Here is a 15,801-nt window from a genome sequence, read left to right on the forward strand (position 1 = left end):
GCTGTGTATTATCACACCTGGCAGATTGATGGCTGAAGGAGGAATTAGGATTCTAAGTGAGCAGCTTAATAAATTGAGCTGAATTAGTGGAAAAATGCTTAATTGTTAAATATCATGATGCTTCTAATGCAGTAAAATATTAAGCACAGGAAAAATAATGATCCATTCTGTATTCCTCAGTTGTCTCTCAGAGTAATGATCAGAAACTCATTGTGAAAAGTGGGAATGATCTTTCAGCAGAAGAAATAGTCAGGGGGCTTCTAGTACACATATTAGCATATTAGTCTTCCTGTTCACAGAAAGTTCTGAATGACTTAAGCAATACTTTAACAGCTGTGCAGCAAAGACTACTTTTTTGCTGTGGATGTCCTATAACTTGCATGGAATTCAGCTATTTACTGGCCACTCTATACATATTTTTTCCCTTCCCCCACTTCAACATCCTTCTCTTCACTGTGTAACTTCAGTCTTCCTGCAGCTTTTACAGGGACTCCCACTGGATAGTCTCTGGCAGGAACAGCATTTCTAATTTGTTTATAATTAATCCTTGGACAATGCCAGGCCTTTATAAAAGAGACATAAAGATGCTTTCTAAAATCCTGATGCTCTTGTGTCCAGCCTTGGCTCTCCACAGAAACAGAGGTCCACTCGGTTTCCTTGGAAAAATGCTGATTTTTCTGTAACAAATCAGAGAATAACACACTGACTGAGGTTGGATGGGACCATCTTGTCCAACACACCTGGTCAAGCAGGGCCACCTAGAGTCAATTGCCCAGGACCATGTCCAGATGGCTTTCGAGTATCTCCAAGGATGGAGATCCACCAACTCTCTGGGCAACCTGTGCCAGTGCTTGGTCATCCTCACAGTAAAAAAAGTGTCTCCTGATGTTCAGGAGGAACCTCTTGAGTTTCAGTCTGTTCCCATTGCTTCTAGTCCTATCACTGGGCAGCACTGAAAAAAGCCTGGCTCCGTCTTCTTTGCAAACTCCCTTCAGGTATTTTGATTGATGAGATCAATTTTGACAAGAGTGATTGACATTGATAAGAGCCACCATATGCCTTCTCTTCTCCAGGCTGAACAGTCCCAGCACTCTCAGCCTTTCCTCTTATGCAAGATTCTCCAGTCTTTTAATCGTCTTTGTGGCTCTTTGCTGGACTTTCTCCAGTATGTCCGTATCTCCCTTGAGCCCAGAACTGGAGCCAGCACTCCAGGTGTGACCTCACCAGCGCTGAGGAGAGGGGAAGGATCCCCTCACTTGACCGGCTGGCAACGCTCCCCAGGATACCGTTAGCCTTCTTTGTGGCAAGGGCACATTGCTGGCTCATGTTCAACTTGGTGTCCACGAGGAACCCCCATGTCCTTTTCTGCCAAGCTGCTTTCCAACTGGGCAGTCCCCAGCACTTACTGGTACAAAGGGTTGTTCCTCCCCTCGCTGCAGGAGTTGTGCACTTCTCCTTTGTGAAGTGCATGAGGTTGAACTCCATCCTATTGATCTTCCTCTGGACGCCAGCACAGCCCTCTGATGTATCAATCACTCCTCATAGTTTTGTTTCATCAGAAAGCTTGCTGAAGGTATACTCTGCCCCATCATCCCAATCATTAATGAAGATTTTAAATAGGATTGGACCCCATATTGACAGCTGGGGTACACTACTAGTGGTTAGCCTCCAGCTAGACCTTGGTCCACTGATCACCACCCTCTAGATCTGGCCATTCAGCCAGTTTTCAGTCCACCTCATTGTTTGCTCATCCAGTCTATGCTTCATCAACTTTCCTATGACGATCTCATGGTAGACAGTGCCAAAAGCCTTAAGGTCAAAACTCAAGGTAGGCAATATCCACTGCTCTCCACTCATCTACCAAGACAGTCTTTCATCAGAGAAACTTATCAAGTTGTTCAAGCATGACTTCCCCTTAGTGAATCCATGCTCTCTTCCTAGAAGTGCCTGGGGGATTCCCCATAGCAGTGCCCCGTAAGTACTACTTTGCTTACATGCTTGCTGGAGATGACCTTGCTTAAGCCCGGTTTTCTTGACTTTGTGATCCCTTCCTGTCACATTACTTCATGCCTTTTCCTTGTCAGCCCTGTCCATTACTCCTTCACAGAGCTGCTGATTACTTTCTCCGTCCCCTGCCATTCCTAGTTTAAAGCCCTCCTTGCCTGGTCAGCCATCCTCCTGGCAAAGATACCTTCAACACACTTAGGGAGGTGGATCCCACCTCCCAGGCAGATGCTGATCTGTGGATACTGTCCCATGGTTGTAGAACAAAAACCGTGTTGCCAACACCAGCTCTGAAGCCAGTTATTGACCTACATTACCAGTGCCTTCCTCCTCTCACCCTCTCCCCTGACTGGCAGGATTGAAGAGAACACCACTGGGCTCCCTGTGCCCTTGGATCCCTTGACTACCAGCTACGATGGAACTAGTGTGACAGGGATACCCAGGCAGAATGAAGATTTGAACATAGCACCTAGCTCCCTACACTGCATTTCTTCAAGGTATTTTGGGGCAATATTTAGAGTGCCTCATGTGACCCCTCTGCCAATTCCATCTGTGTATACAGAGGTGCGAGTATAAAACCTGGCTTCTCCTGGGAGCAACGGTGGGGATGTGGTCATTCATTGCGCACAATTGCCATGTGGACCCACAGAGTGTAATGAGGACTCAAATGACAAGGCTTTAGTTTAGGAAACCACAGGACTTCTGTATCCAAACACTTTGAATCAACCAAAACCTTAGGGCAAAAGTCAGCTTCTAAACATTCAGGGACTAGGTGTTCCCTCCCCCAGTAGAGTCAAGCTGCTTCTTTCAAGCCCTCACAGTTTAATAGATAGCTTGTGGAAAACACAGACTTCAAAAATAAATGTCAGCAGAGCCTTTTCTTCAGCAAAAGGCATCTGTATTTTGAATTATCGTTTTATCCTGATTTGCCTTCTTCACGCATAGCTACAATGACCAGTGTAATAAAAATGTTTCCTGGTCTCTGCATTCTCATTTGTCTTTCTGTGTTTATCCCAAAACAGTGCAGACCTTCAGAATGGATCTGGACAGCATTTCACCAATCAGAAATTGGCTTCTTCCTTCCCCAAATATTTTTCTCTCAGCTTTTCCTTTATTTTTTCATTTTTCTTCTCTTCTGAGTATCAGAATGAAAACTGAAGAAAGCAGCAACAAAATTCCGGAAAAGAAAGATGCCACTGCTGCTCAAAGCCCCAAATCACAATATTAATGCAATTGCTGAAATACTTCACTGAAGAAATTTATTACGTTTTCCATAAGGCTTTTAGTACCGAAGGAGCAGTGACAGGACAGGGAATCTTTGTACAGCACACTACATAACAGGCCCTCTGCACAACTGACACTCTTCAGGTAGTCCCCATTCTTGTTCTCTCTCTGTCCCTCCCATTTACATGTAGCAGTGTTTTTCTTCCTGTGTTTTTCATCCAAATCATGTTTTAGACCTTCCAAATCCATCTGCTTTTTGCCTCCAACCAGTGACCTACGAAGTACTATCATGGTGATATGTGATGTGGACATCGTTATGGTCTCCAGTAGTTGACTGGCACTAGACCAATTCAATCAGCTGTTGAACTGATTTTATTAAAAATGCAACTGATACAGAGAAGTGTATTTACATTCCCAAATCATGCCTACTTGAAGCCTTGTGTGGTATCTCTCTGGTGCTGGTGTTTCCAGAACAGCTTCTGTCAGCTTACCCAGAACCTCCCTTTGTGTTAGATTTCTGCCTTTTTAATGATACTTAGTTTTGACTTTAAGGCTTATTCCTTTTCTATCCATTCCAATTGTCCTGCTTTTCGTTTTAATGGACTAATGAAAATAACAGGACCTGGTGTCATTGTGCCTTGTATTTGTGAGCACTTAGAGTAACCTTAGAGATTTCGATTATGTAAATGGCAATCTTTCTTTAATTGGTTTTTATAGCTCAATTTCACCCTGATGAGATGAACCTTTTTTTTACTGCTTTTGGATACTTTTAAACATTTTTCTCTAAGTGTTAGCCAGCTAACGAGGAGAAAAATGAGAGATTTGATTCTGTGGCTGATTCAAAAAAATGGAGGAAAAATCACCAGAGTGAGTCTAATTGAACAGGTGTTTTATTTTCTAAATAGGAACCCATACCCATTTAGCTTCAGCCTGTTTTGTACAGATTTTTGATGTTTCATAAAAAATCTGAATTATGTAGCCTTTCTCTAAAGCGCTATTTCTCCTATTAATTGATGATAGGTCAAAAATGCCATTTATAAACAAAGAGTGTTTTTTACTTGCACAAAAAACACCCAGAAGAGCAATTTTATTAACTGAAAGCAAAGGATAGCTTAGAAAACAGCAACAGAACTAGTTTGATAGATTTTTAAAAAAAGTTCTTTATTTTTGACAAAAGCATTTGTTAAAATTGACTTGCTTTTTGTCCTTTTTTTTTTTTTTCCAATCACATTCTCTGTCCATTCCTTATGCTGTGCCTAGTTCTAGTTACATTCTGTCCTATATTAATTTCTTATATACAGTGGTATCTCTCTGCTGGTATGTGCAGATTCACAAAGTATTCATTACTCATATGAAGGTGCTTTCCCATGTCTATGCTATGCAGTGTGCTCCCCCCCCCCCCCCCCCCCCCCCCCTCAGTTTTTTACATATTTGCAGTAGCCAGTGAGTTAGAGACCCATTCTTGGGGCATTGCGGCACAGTGGAATTGATGGAGAGCACTGAGCTGGCTTCATGCACTTATCCTGAGTCCAGAGGGACTGAGGGACAAAATATCTCCCTTCCTAGTTGTAGTAAAGTAGTTGTCCAGCCAGAGCTGGAGCCCTCCATAGAAGGAAGAAAGTGTTGTGAGGTGAGCTGGGTAAAGCATAAGCCTCCCAAAGTCTGAGAAGAAAATTGCACTGAGAAAAGGATCTGAGGTATCCATTTCTGGTAAGCAGTGCGAGGGACTTTCTCAGCTGTGTGGGCTGGGGCAGGTCTTTAGGTGGGCTTAGACTGGATTTCAGGAAGAGGTGGGTTAGAAAATGGATGCTCTGAAATGGTATGGGGAGCCAGTCTATGTGGGAGCATCAGCCTTCCATGCCTGGATCAGAGACCAGTGGATCTTGTTCCAGACCCAGGTCTGCCAGTGAAGGAGGTACCATGCCCAGGAACTCAGTTTTGCTTCTCTCACAGAACCATGCTATGATGACTGATGTGGGTTACAAAGGATTCAGGCAAGCAGCTCCCCTGAGAATCATGGAAGGGGGAGGATGCGAGACGACTGCTAAGTCATCCCTCCCTACACAGTCACTCTAGCAGCTGGTATTCTAGGAATACCCATGTCTGATAAGAACCATGCTGGAGAGACGGAAAGGAAGTAAACATTTTCGTTCAGATCAGCTTTCTGTGAGACATTACATTTGCAAGTGTTTGTTGGCAATGAACTTCCTGAGATACACCTAGCACTAAAGGGAATAAAATGGCATTGGGATTATTTGTAAAAAAGTAGATATAATTCTTCACTGTTACTTCTGTTTGGAACTGCTCAGCTCTAGACATCATAGGCTCTTTTGTCATTTTCAGTCTTTTTTCTGCTTAGACATGAACTTCTATACTTCTCTTTTCATCCCTTCTCATCCCCAGACATTGCTTCCAATATTGAAAAGCCATTCTTTCTATCACCGCCTTTGTTTTACCACATCATATTAACTCCCTGTGTTGCCCTCACAGCGACCAGAAAAGATTTTCGTTTCCAAATGTAAATGTCTACAGTAAGATTTCTAGAACACTGGGATTGTTTGAATATCTGTAATCCAAAGTGTGATAAGGAAGCCAAAAAAGCCTTCATTTAAAAAAAAAGGAGTTATAGACTATTTCCTGACAGGTACTGACCCGGTTCTAACAGATAAAAAGAGGATTTTGATGCCATCTGTTAAAGAAAAGGAAAAATTTTTAATTGCTGATTGGTTGTATGTAATATTTAAAAATAACAGAGAAAAGACAAATTCCTGCAGCATGAGTTGTATTAAAAGGATAATTATAAACAAAATACCAGGGCAAACAAAAGAAAAAATACATTTGTGCCTCAGGACACTGCTAATTGAACCTGTCTGTATAGGAAATTATTGCTGGTTTTCTTGAGCAACACACACGGCTGAATGCTTTCCATGCTGCACTCACAAGTGTGCATCCACCAAACACCGATATGGATAAGAGGAAGACATCACTGCCACAATATTAGGAAGGGCAATCACTGATGAAATCAGTACTAAGCCAGGACACAGCTTAGAGGACACTTTGGGTCCTTCTCAACAGGAAAGACTCAGTGTCAGTGAAATACCTCCTTGTGGTAAGAAGGAGAGGGAGCCAAAACATGCATAAGCACATGACAGTAGAAATTATTTGGGTAGTGTGCTTAAGAATGCAATGATTTCACCCATTTTTCCCTATTGCATGATTTGAAGCCCTTGTCCCAGGATGCAATGTGTACAGTTTCATAGATGACAACACAGCCTGCTAACAGTCCTCATCGAAGTGGCCTGTTTGATATGGAAAGAGACTACTGCAGTCCAAGGTCCAGCTGCAGTGACTTGGCTTGCAATTAATATGAATCTCTCAAGTCACAGAGCAGTGAACAGGCTCAAGTCACAGGGCAGTGAAGAGCCTGGAAAGAATGTCAGCAGGCAGACCATTTCCATCCTCCCATTAAAGATATTCATCACTGTCTGGTGACTGGGGGATTCTTGTCCCATCACTGGAGAGTAGGTTCCTCTGTTCTTTGCAGAAGATGATTACCACTGTTGTCCAACAGGCCCTTCAGTGAGACGTTGAAAGCCTTCCTTGCAATGTCAGTGTCCCTGAAAGAGCTTGGTTCCAACTTGCTACCAGCGATGTGAATCTCCTAGTTATATGTGCAGGTATGTATAATCAGGGAGAGATACTGATGCTTTTTTGCACAGTAGCTGGCTATAGATCTCCTAAGGTGAAGATTCTATTGGTTCAAATGCAGCTGTCTGAAAGTCAGGTGTCTGCTCCAAATTAAATATATATTATACTACAGGTATCCAGAGGTGATTTGATCCCACCTCTCAGACTCCTGTTTTGAGATTCTGTCTCTCTACAAAAGGAGTTTAATTTGGAGCAGACACCTGACTTTCAGACAGCTGCATTTGAACCAATAGAATCTTCACCTTAGGAGATCTATAGCCAGCTACTGTGCAAAAAAAATCAGTATCTCTCTCTGATTCATGGAATAAGTTGAACACTGACTTTCATCTAAAATGACTGCCTCTACATTTTGCCATGGTGTTGTCATAGAATAATACAGCTCATTATAATACCGTTCCCTACTGGTAATTGCTGAGTCAATGGAATAATTGTTTACGGATGTTGTCTGCATCTGCATAGAGAAAAAAAAACCACAAAAAACTGTGACCCAGGATCTTCAGGTCCATCTCTGAGACATCTTTGACCCACTTCAGGCAAATGAGACAGGAATAACCTGTGGTTCCAAGTTGTTTGAAAGGGATGACTGGCTTCTATAATTATCTTCACAAGGAGCACACAGTTTCTTAAGACCTCCCATAGTTATGAAGGATTATTAAGAAGAGACATCTCAGAATGTATCACAATTCCATGGCAGCTGGAAATACAAATGAATTAAAAGAACGTGGGAACATCATTCCAATGCACAACAGTGTTTGCCGTTGCCAATGGGGTGCTGAAGATTATTGGCTAAAATAGTTACCTCTGGTTGTGGATCTTACTTGCCCTGGGAGTTGAGACGCACATCCCTCTTCCACGTTGGTAAGTATGAATGAGGCTGTATCTAGCACTTGCCACCCTTCTTGTGGTGGCATGGCTCACTGTGCAGAACAACCCCAAACAAGTTGGAGCAGGAATAAGTAAGCACAATTGGCTCAGCACAGAACCAGGGACCAGGTTAAGTTTCATGAGAAGCAGTCATGCCAGTACCATTTTTCTCATGCCCCTTAGTAGCCCTTTTTCTCCTACCCCTTAGTAGCCCAAGGATGGGTGACCAATCAAGCTTCTTGAAGAAGAGGCAATATTACTGATGGCAAATCCTGAAACTCCTTTGAAGCTGGGAGTAGGTAAAATTTGCCACTGCGGCTTTTTTCCTATCTTTGCACCAAATGTTCTATTTTACCACTTTTATCCAAATGTTATATTTCAGTCTTAGATGTATCTTGTATGCAGGATGCCATAATACCAGTACCTAGGCCATGGTTTTCTGCAGCATACATCACATAAGAACACAGTTAAGCTTAATCTACAAAGTCTTTTGTTACAAGTCTTATGAAGAGCTAGCTAGAAGTCATGATAGCAAGAAATTATAATACACATGCATCTGAATTCCAGCCATTACTGGACTTTTTGCCAAGTCATCAATATGCAAGTAGAATGTATGGTTATGAATAGATGGGACAAAGTTTGTCTGAGACAGAAAAATCCCTAGGACTAAAGTCTTCTGTGATAATGAAATAGAAAGAAGGAGGGGATATGTGAAAATTTGCAGCAATTCCTGAAGTTCTGATAAACTGAACTGAGACTTAGCTGCTTGGAGTCTTTTCCCATGCTAGTTCTCAGCATGGGAGAAGACTATAATTCAGTAGTTACTTTTGGTACTTGACTGTGTGTCTAGCATTAACTGTAGCTGCATATCTTCCACATGATGTTGTTTCAGATTAATTAGATTTCTGAAAATAAAGCACAGTAGAAAACAGGTGCACAAATATTGAACTCTATCCAAAGTGCAGCTGATCTGGGTAACAAAAACTGTCTTACTCTGGACTCTCTGGCAAAACCTCCAGAGATGTTCAAAAAACTCAAACACAGTTCTTGGTGGGAATATAAGATTTTTGCTTTCTGTGATTGGGCATGGGGGGGGGGAGAGAATTCAAAAACAAAAACAAAAACAAAAAAAGTAGACACTTTCTGAGAATCCAGTTCTTCCCAGGGAAAATTTGCCTGTGGGCATGCTCAGCTCCTGGGAAACAACAACAAAACAAAAGTATGATGTGCTATTAAGGGGAAAAAAATAATCCCAGAAACAAATGACTACTCTGTCTAGCAAGCACAAAGGAAGGCAATGTTCCTCACCAACAGGTGGCGTGGCTTTGGGCTGCCATTGAAATTCTTGCGTCTCCAAAGAAGGCAATGCTATACTGGAAATGAAAGAAAGTGGAGCAATCAAATTGTTTTTTAAAAGGCAGTCACAAAAAGCACAACAGTAGCCTTTGCTCAAGAGAGGTTTGTGCATCCATGTGAAAGGAAGAAGGGCTTAGCCACTTGAGCTTGTTTGTAGCAAAAGACATATGTGTCTTAGGCAGACATAAAATGTATATTGCTGGTCGTGTGGCAAGCAAGGAGTAGTGTTTTGCAGTGGTCTTCACAGGACAAGGCAATACTCTGAGGGAGGGAGGGAGGAATGCGGAACGGAGGCCAGGGTTTGGAAAAATTTCTTGTTTTCTGAAACTTGGAACCTAAAGTCATCCTTGTGCTAGCTGCAAGACTAAAATGATCAATGATATTAAAAACGTGTCCAAAGAGGTACAATCTAGGGAAGCAGAAGTCTTGTATCTTGCCAAGTCTTCTGCCACTAGATTGCTACAGACTTCAGATGAAGGGAAGTGGGGGACATAATGTCTTCTAATTTCTTTTAAATCCTATCTGTGGACAGGAAATAATCCAGAGAGTAATTCATTTTTCTCAAAGTATAGTGCTCCATGCTGGACACAGTACTGCAACTGAAACCTTTTCCCCTCCCCCAGGGTGTATATTCAATATTCCTATTAACACATCCCAAGAGAGGTAGCATCCTGCTGCTTTTTGTGAGCTAGTTTCACCCTCAAAACCCCTAACACTGTACTAGTCATCTGGCTACCTTTTTTGTAATGACTTTTTTTTTTTTTTCTCCTCAAAATGTACCAGTAGTCTCTGTGGCATTTCCTGTTGTTGACCTCAGGCCCTCTTTCCAATTTGTAAAGATCATTTTGAGTTCTGATCCAGCCCTCCTGAGTGTCCCTGTCAGTTCTGTGTCATCTGCAAATTCTATAAGTGCACTTTACTCTCCATCTTCCAATAATGAATGAAAAAATTGAATAACAGAAGGCACAGGACAGACCCCTCATGGGAACCAATTTGCATCTCTCTCCCCATAAATGACAGTGAATCATCAATAACTATTGTGACTGTCCTCTAAAAAAACCAAACAAACCAACCCCCCAGCCAGCTGTCTGTTTCCTAGATAGCTCATCAGAGCCATAGGTTCACTGTTTGCTAATAGGGAAGTTATGTGCAGGTTTATTGAAACTGATACATATTGCACCCAGTGAGTACCCTTATGAGCAAGGCCAGCTACTCAATCCTTGACAAATCCCTGCTACCTGTCCTTGTCTTCTTTTCCTCCAACGTGAGCTTCATTTAGTCCCAAATTCTGTGGTCCTGGGGCTGAAGTCAGAGCTCTCTATGGTCTCTTTTACAAAAGTGGGATATTTGCCAATATTTGCCCTGCACTTTCATGGGGCTTCACCTTTCCTCTACTAAGTCTCAGAAACAGCAATCTTTAAGGTTACTCCGGCTGTTTCCTTCACCACTCAAGGATGAGTATCTTCAGATTTGGCCAACTTTCCCAGTATTTTTATCTTGTTCTTTTCCTTAATCTAGTCAGTGTTTTTCTTGCGTTGTAACATTGTCTGGTCAGAGTTTTGTGAAGATTAGAGAGAAAAAAAAAAATAGAATATTTGTATCAACCATTGTTTGCTCTCTTTTCCCATGAAGTAACAGAGCTATACTTTGCTTTGAACTGTTATGTTGCACTTGAATGTTTTCTCATTGCTTTATCAGGTTTCTCATACCTATTCCTCCCTTTTTGTATCGTGCTATTGTAGCTTTTGAGCTTCCAGGGTAACACGGAATATATGTTTACACTTTTCTCTACGGCTGTGAGCATTTCCATCTGTGGAAAGGAAATGCTATGAAAATTACTCTAGTCCTGAAGATGGGATACCAGTAAAAATGCAGATGTGATGCATATCATATGGTTGAAGAATTGGTTAGATGGTCCCATCCAGAGGGTAGTGGTCAATGGCTCAATGTCCAGATGGAGATTGGTGATGAGTGGTGTCCCGCAGGGGCCTGCATTGGGACTGGTACTGTTTAATATCTTCATCAATGACATAGACAGTGGGATCGAGTGCTCCCTCAGCAAGTTTGCAGATGACACCAAGCTGAGTGGTGCGGTTGACATGCCAGAGGGACGGGATGCCATCCAGAGGGACCTGGACAAGCTCGAGAAGTGGTCCTGTGTGAATCTCATGAGGTTTAACAAGACCAAGGGCAAGGTCCTGCACCTGGGTCAGGGCAACCCCCAGTATCAATACAGGCTGGGGGGATGAAGGGATTGAGAACAGACTTGCCGAGGAGGACTTGGGGGTAGTGGTGGATGAAAAGCTGGACATGAGCCAGAAGGCCAATCGTATCCTAGGTTGCATCAAAAGAAGCGTGGCCAGCAGGCCGACGGAGCTGATTCTGCCCATCTGCTCTGGCGAGACCCCACCTCGAGTACTGGGTCCAGCTCCAGAGCCTTCAGCATAAGAAAGATATGGACCTGTTGGAGCGGGTCCAGAGGAGGGCCACGAAAATGATCAGGGGGATGGAACACCTCTCCTATGAAGAAAGGCTGAGAGAGTTGGGGTTGTTCAGCCTAGAGAAGAGAAGGCTTTGGGGAGACCTTATTGCAGCCTATCAGTACTTAAAGGGGGCTTATAAAGAAGATGGCAGAAGACTTTTTAATAGGGCCTGTTGCAACAGGACAAGGGGGAATGGCTTTAAACTAAAGGGGGGGTAGATTTAGACTAGATATATAAGGAAGAAATTTTTTACGGTGAGGGTGGTGAAACACTGGCCCAGGTTGCCCAGAGAGGTGGTGGATGCCCCATCCCTGGAAACATTCAAGGTCAGGTTGGACGGGGCTGTCAGCAACCTAATCTAGTTGAAGATGTCCTTGCCCACGGCGGGGGGGGGGGGGGGGGGGGGGTTGGACTAGATGACCTTTAAAGGTCCCTTCCAGCTCAAACTGTTCCATGTTTCTATATAATGCCAAACTCTGAGGAACTGATGGGGTAAATGCTAACTATGGTTGGTAAGGTCGTAATGGAGTGTCCTGTAGACTAATGGGACAGATCTCTGAGAGGTAACACTAGAACGTACCCTTTGCATTCACTTCATGTTGCTGTATTACTTACTCACCCTGATTAGGATGTGGGCTAGTGTAATCAGGGAGTAGATGGGAAAATAAGAGAACTTGGGGAATTTGGACAGGACACATTTTTCTGATGTTGTTCCTCTTCCAGCATCTTGTTTCTAGGCTACAAATTCAAGTTCAGCCACTTCACTAGGAATAATCACATGTTGTTGCTCTCTAAAGACAACTGAATATATTAAATGGCTTGATGAACCGTTTTATATGTCTGTCCGAACGATGATATTTGAGGCTAATACATATTGCACACTGTAGAACTTCAAGCATAAGTTGTTAAGCAGAGTAACTGCAAGCAGTTTAGGACTGTGACATTTATGGAAAAGTAATATCTGCAGTTTATGGGATGAATTTAAGCAAATGAAAGACCAATCTTGTTGGTGCCCAATGTTAAAAAGTAAACACCTGCCACAGCAAAAGCGCAGATGGCTTGCAAGTCTTGTATGAGACTACTGGCATTAATTGCAAGGCTGAGCTGGAGAAACAGTCTAAGACGCCTACTGTTCAGCAGGGGTTTCTTACAGCATGATTAGTCATTACACATCTTACTGGATGTGGAATAAATTTCCATTGACTTGGTACCCAGTGGGTAGAGGTGTGAGTGATACTACTTGACTGCTACAGCGCTAATTGCATTTTCCGCTGTCATCAGTTCTGCAGATGCTACATCAAACACTAGAAAACTACTTTTTTCTTAATGCAGGTGACTGGCACAGCTTCCTGTGCTATGTGCTTCCCTATCTGGGAACGCTGTCTTAATGGCCTTGCTCAGCACATACCGCAGTGTTGAGCAGGAATGATTGCATGTCAGAAGGCTTCTTCAATCAGGTCAATTTCTGCTCATGTGAATAAGAATACAGAGACAGTTGTGGTCATATTCAGCAGGGTCATGTCTGCTTCTCTGCACAGCTGGTAAACTGACCCTTGGGGTAAGTATGGAGATTAGTCCAGATGTCTCCCTTGTGGATTTTTATTGAGATTATGAGACGTTTGTGTTCAGCAGGCAACAGGCAGCAGATGTGTATATATACTTAGCTGCCTGTTGTGATGCGGTTTAGTTGGTTTAAGCATGTTTGGAGATATTACTTGTTTTTATTGTAAGAAACTATTTCTTTGAAGAATTAATTTCTTTGTAGACAAGATGAGAAACTAGTCATAACTGACACTGCAGTAACAGTCAGGAGTTAGTTCAAAAGTAAGTGTAACTGATCTACATTGCTACAGAGATCATTAAATTTTAGGTTCTCCTACAATGCTCCTTGCTGTGAAGTAATATTAAGCATGGGAAATCTTTTGCTGTCATTGCAATTCATTAGGCATATAGAGCATGTTTGCTTGTTAAAAATACCCTTAAGTATTACTTACTCTTAAATAAGAATTAGAAGAGTCCTGTCCCCACTTCACAGCGTTGTTTTGAACATGAAGCCAACTCCTGCTTGTGTAGTAGAATCTGGATTGTGCACACAGGAATGTTGAGCTAGAGGCAAGATGGGAACCCATTCAGCCTTGCCTCAGCTTTCTGTGTAAAGCTTCATGTCTCCTCTCCTAGAAGTTCCTCTCCATTGGAATAGGCAGTCTGCAGTCCTGGGGAAGCCCTCCACCATGTCTCACACCTGATAGCTGGTGCATCTACTTTCAGGAAGTTCCAGACTCTCTGGTTTTACTCTGGAGGATACAGAAGAATTACAGCCTGTAACTTCTGGCTCTTCCTGCTTAGTGGATAGGCACCTTCTTTTGTCCCATCTGTCAAAGAAATAGGCAACCTGAGACTCTGGCTCTGACTTTTTCTTTGGGCAGTTGTGATTTTTCTGCAGCTGTTCAGGGAGAGACCAAGGACAGTGAAGCAAGATTAAGGAAAGCATATTTTTCATGCTTGCTGCTAAAATAACTCTCCTCTTCCTCCAGTTACAACCCTGAAGGGTTCATTTTCTTCCTTTTCTTCTCCTTTCTTTTTTTTTCTGTTTCTCCTCCTTTTCTTCCATCAAGCCCTTAGTTGTCACTGAGAATTTATGCAGAGAAACTGCAGTCCTATTGACTCCAAAGCAATTACATGGGAAAGTGCCAAGAAGGAAAAACAGTTCTTGATGACAATATCACAGCAGAGGAAAAAAGAAGTTATTCTGGAAATGTTCACCTTTCCTTGTGTTTCTTCATAATATCCATGAAGACAAGCTTCATTCCAGGTTCTTCAAGGAGAAATTTATCAAGTATGCTTCAACAGGAAGGGAAGAAATTGAGAAGTGAATTTCTGAATTACAGAGAGTCCTGCCTTGCAGATTAAGTCCATGTGGGACTATTAGAATGTCTTTAGCATCAAACCAGAGGTGAGGTGTTGTTATTACTGGTGAACAATAAGTCCTATTGGAAGAAAAGTGCAGTTTCCAAGGAAGAAAAACATCTTTCCAAATTTGCATTTAATTGACAAATATCATATTGTTTAGGAAAAAAATTAAGGGAAAGAGTGTAAGACTTGAAACAGTATTTTTAAACTTTGGGGTTTTTTTGAAGTTTGATCTTAATGTCAAAAGGTTGCAAAATAAAACAAAGCATTAAAGCTGGCTATTTCTTTTTCAGGCTCCCCACATATCAAAAACCCAGCCATCTTTTAGGGTAGAAAAATTAAGGGGAGTGGAATAGTCTTGCAGTTCTACTTTATTTGCCTCTGCAGCTGAACTAATATAATGAGAAGGGAGGTTTGCACTTCTCTGACTGAGTGCATTACACCAACATATGCAGACATCCAGCACTTTCTGCTTGTCTATGCTTTACCTTTCACAATAAACGTTGCCTCTTTGTGCATAGTTTGGCACAGAGTTCAGATTATACTGGGTACTTACAGTTAGTATTAGGAAAGCACTTCAGAGCACTGATGTCGTTAGGGAGCAATAGTAATGCACGGTGAGTAGAGAACACGATGCTGCAGATGCTTTCTAGGAAAGAAGGTGAAATGGCAGGACTCTATGGACAGCTTTGGACAGTGATGAAGGAAGTTGCAGGGATAAAGAGCTGAGGAAGGTCTTGAAATATCAAGTTCTGAAGAGGACAGGGCTAGAAGAATCAGCATTTCCTAGGGAATGTGTTGACCTATTCATTAAAACATAATTTTTACAGCTGTTCATTTATTAGCACTAATGAAATGCATCCACAAATAAGTAAAATTAGAAGGAAGTTTGGGGATATCCTTAGGAAGATATTAACAAGGTAATTAAACCATATCTAACTCAATGCTTGTGCTTCAGCTAACACATAGAAAAAAAATAGCTTCACAGCTGTGCCATGAAATGGGATAAAGTATCAGCATTTTTGAGATAGAAGAATTTGAAAACTTCAGACATCTTACGAATTCAGTTTTGCAGCAGGACTGGTTATATTTCTTAATGAAACTTGGTTTTGAATGAAAAACAGATTTCTTTTTATGGAAAATATTTTCTTTTGACAACTTCAGATATTTTTTCTGCCTTTGGGGAAGAAATATGTCATCAAAAAATTCCTGACCAGGCATAGTTAAAAAATAGTGAGATCGATTTCTTCTT

This window comes from Aptenodytes patagonicus, chromosome Z (assembly GCF_965638725.1).
Source record: "Aptenodytes patagonicus chromosome Z, bAptPat1.pri.cur, whole genome shotgun sequence".
Taxonomy (NCBI): domain Eukaryota; kingdom Metazoa; phylum Chordata; class Aves; order Sphenisciformes; family Spheniscidae; genus Aptenodytes; species Aptenodytes patagonicus.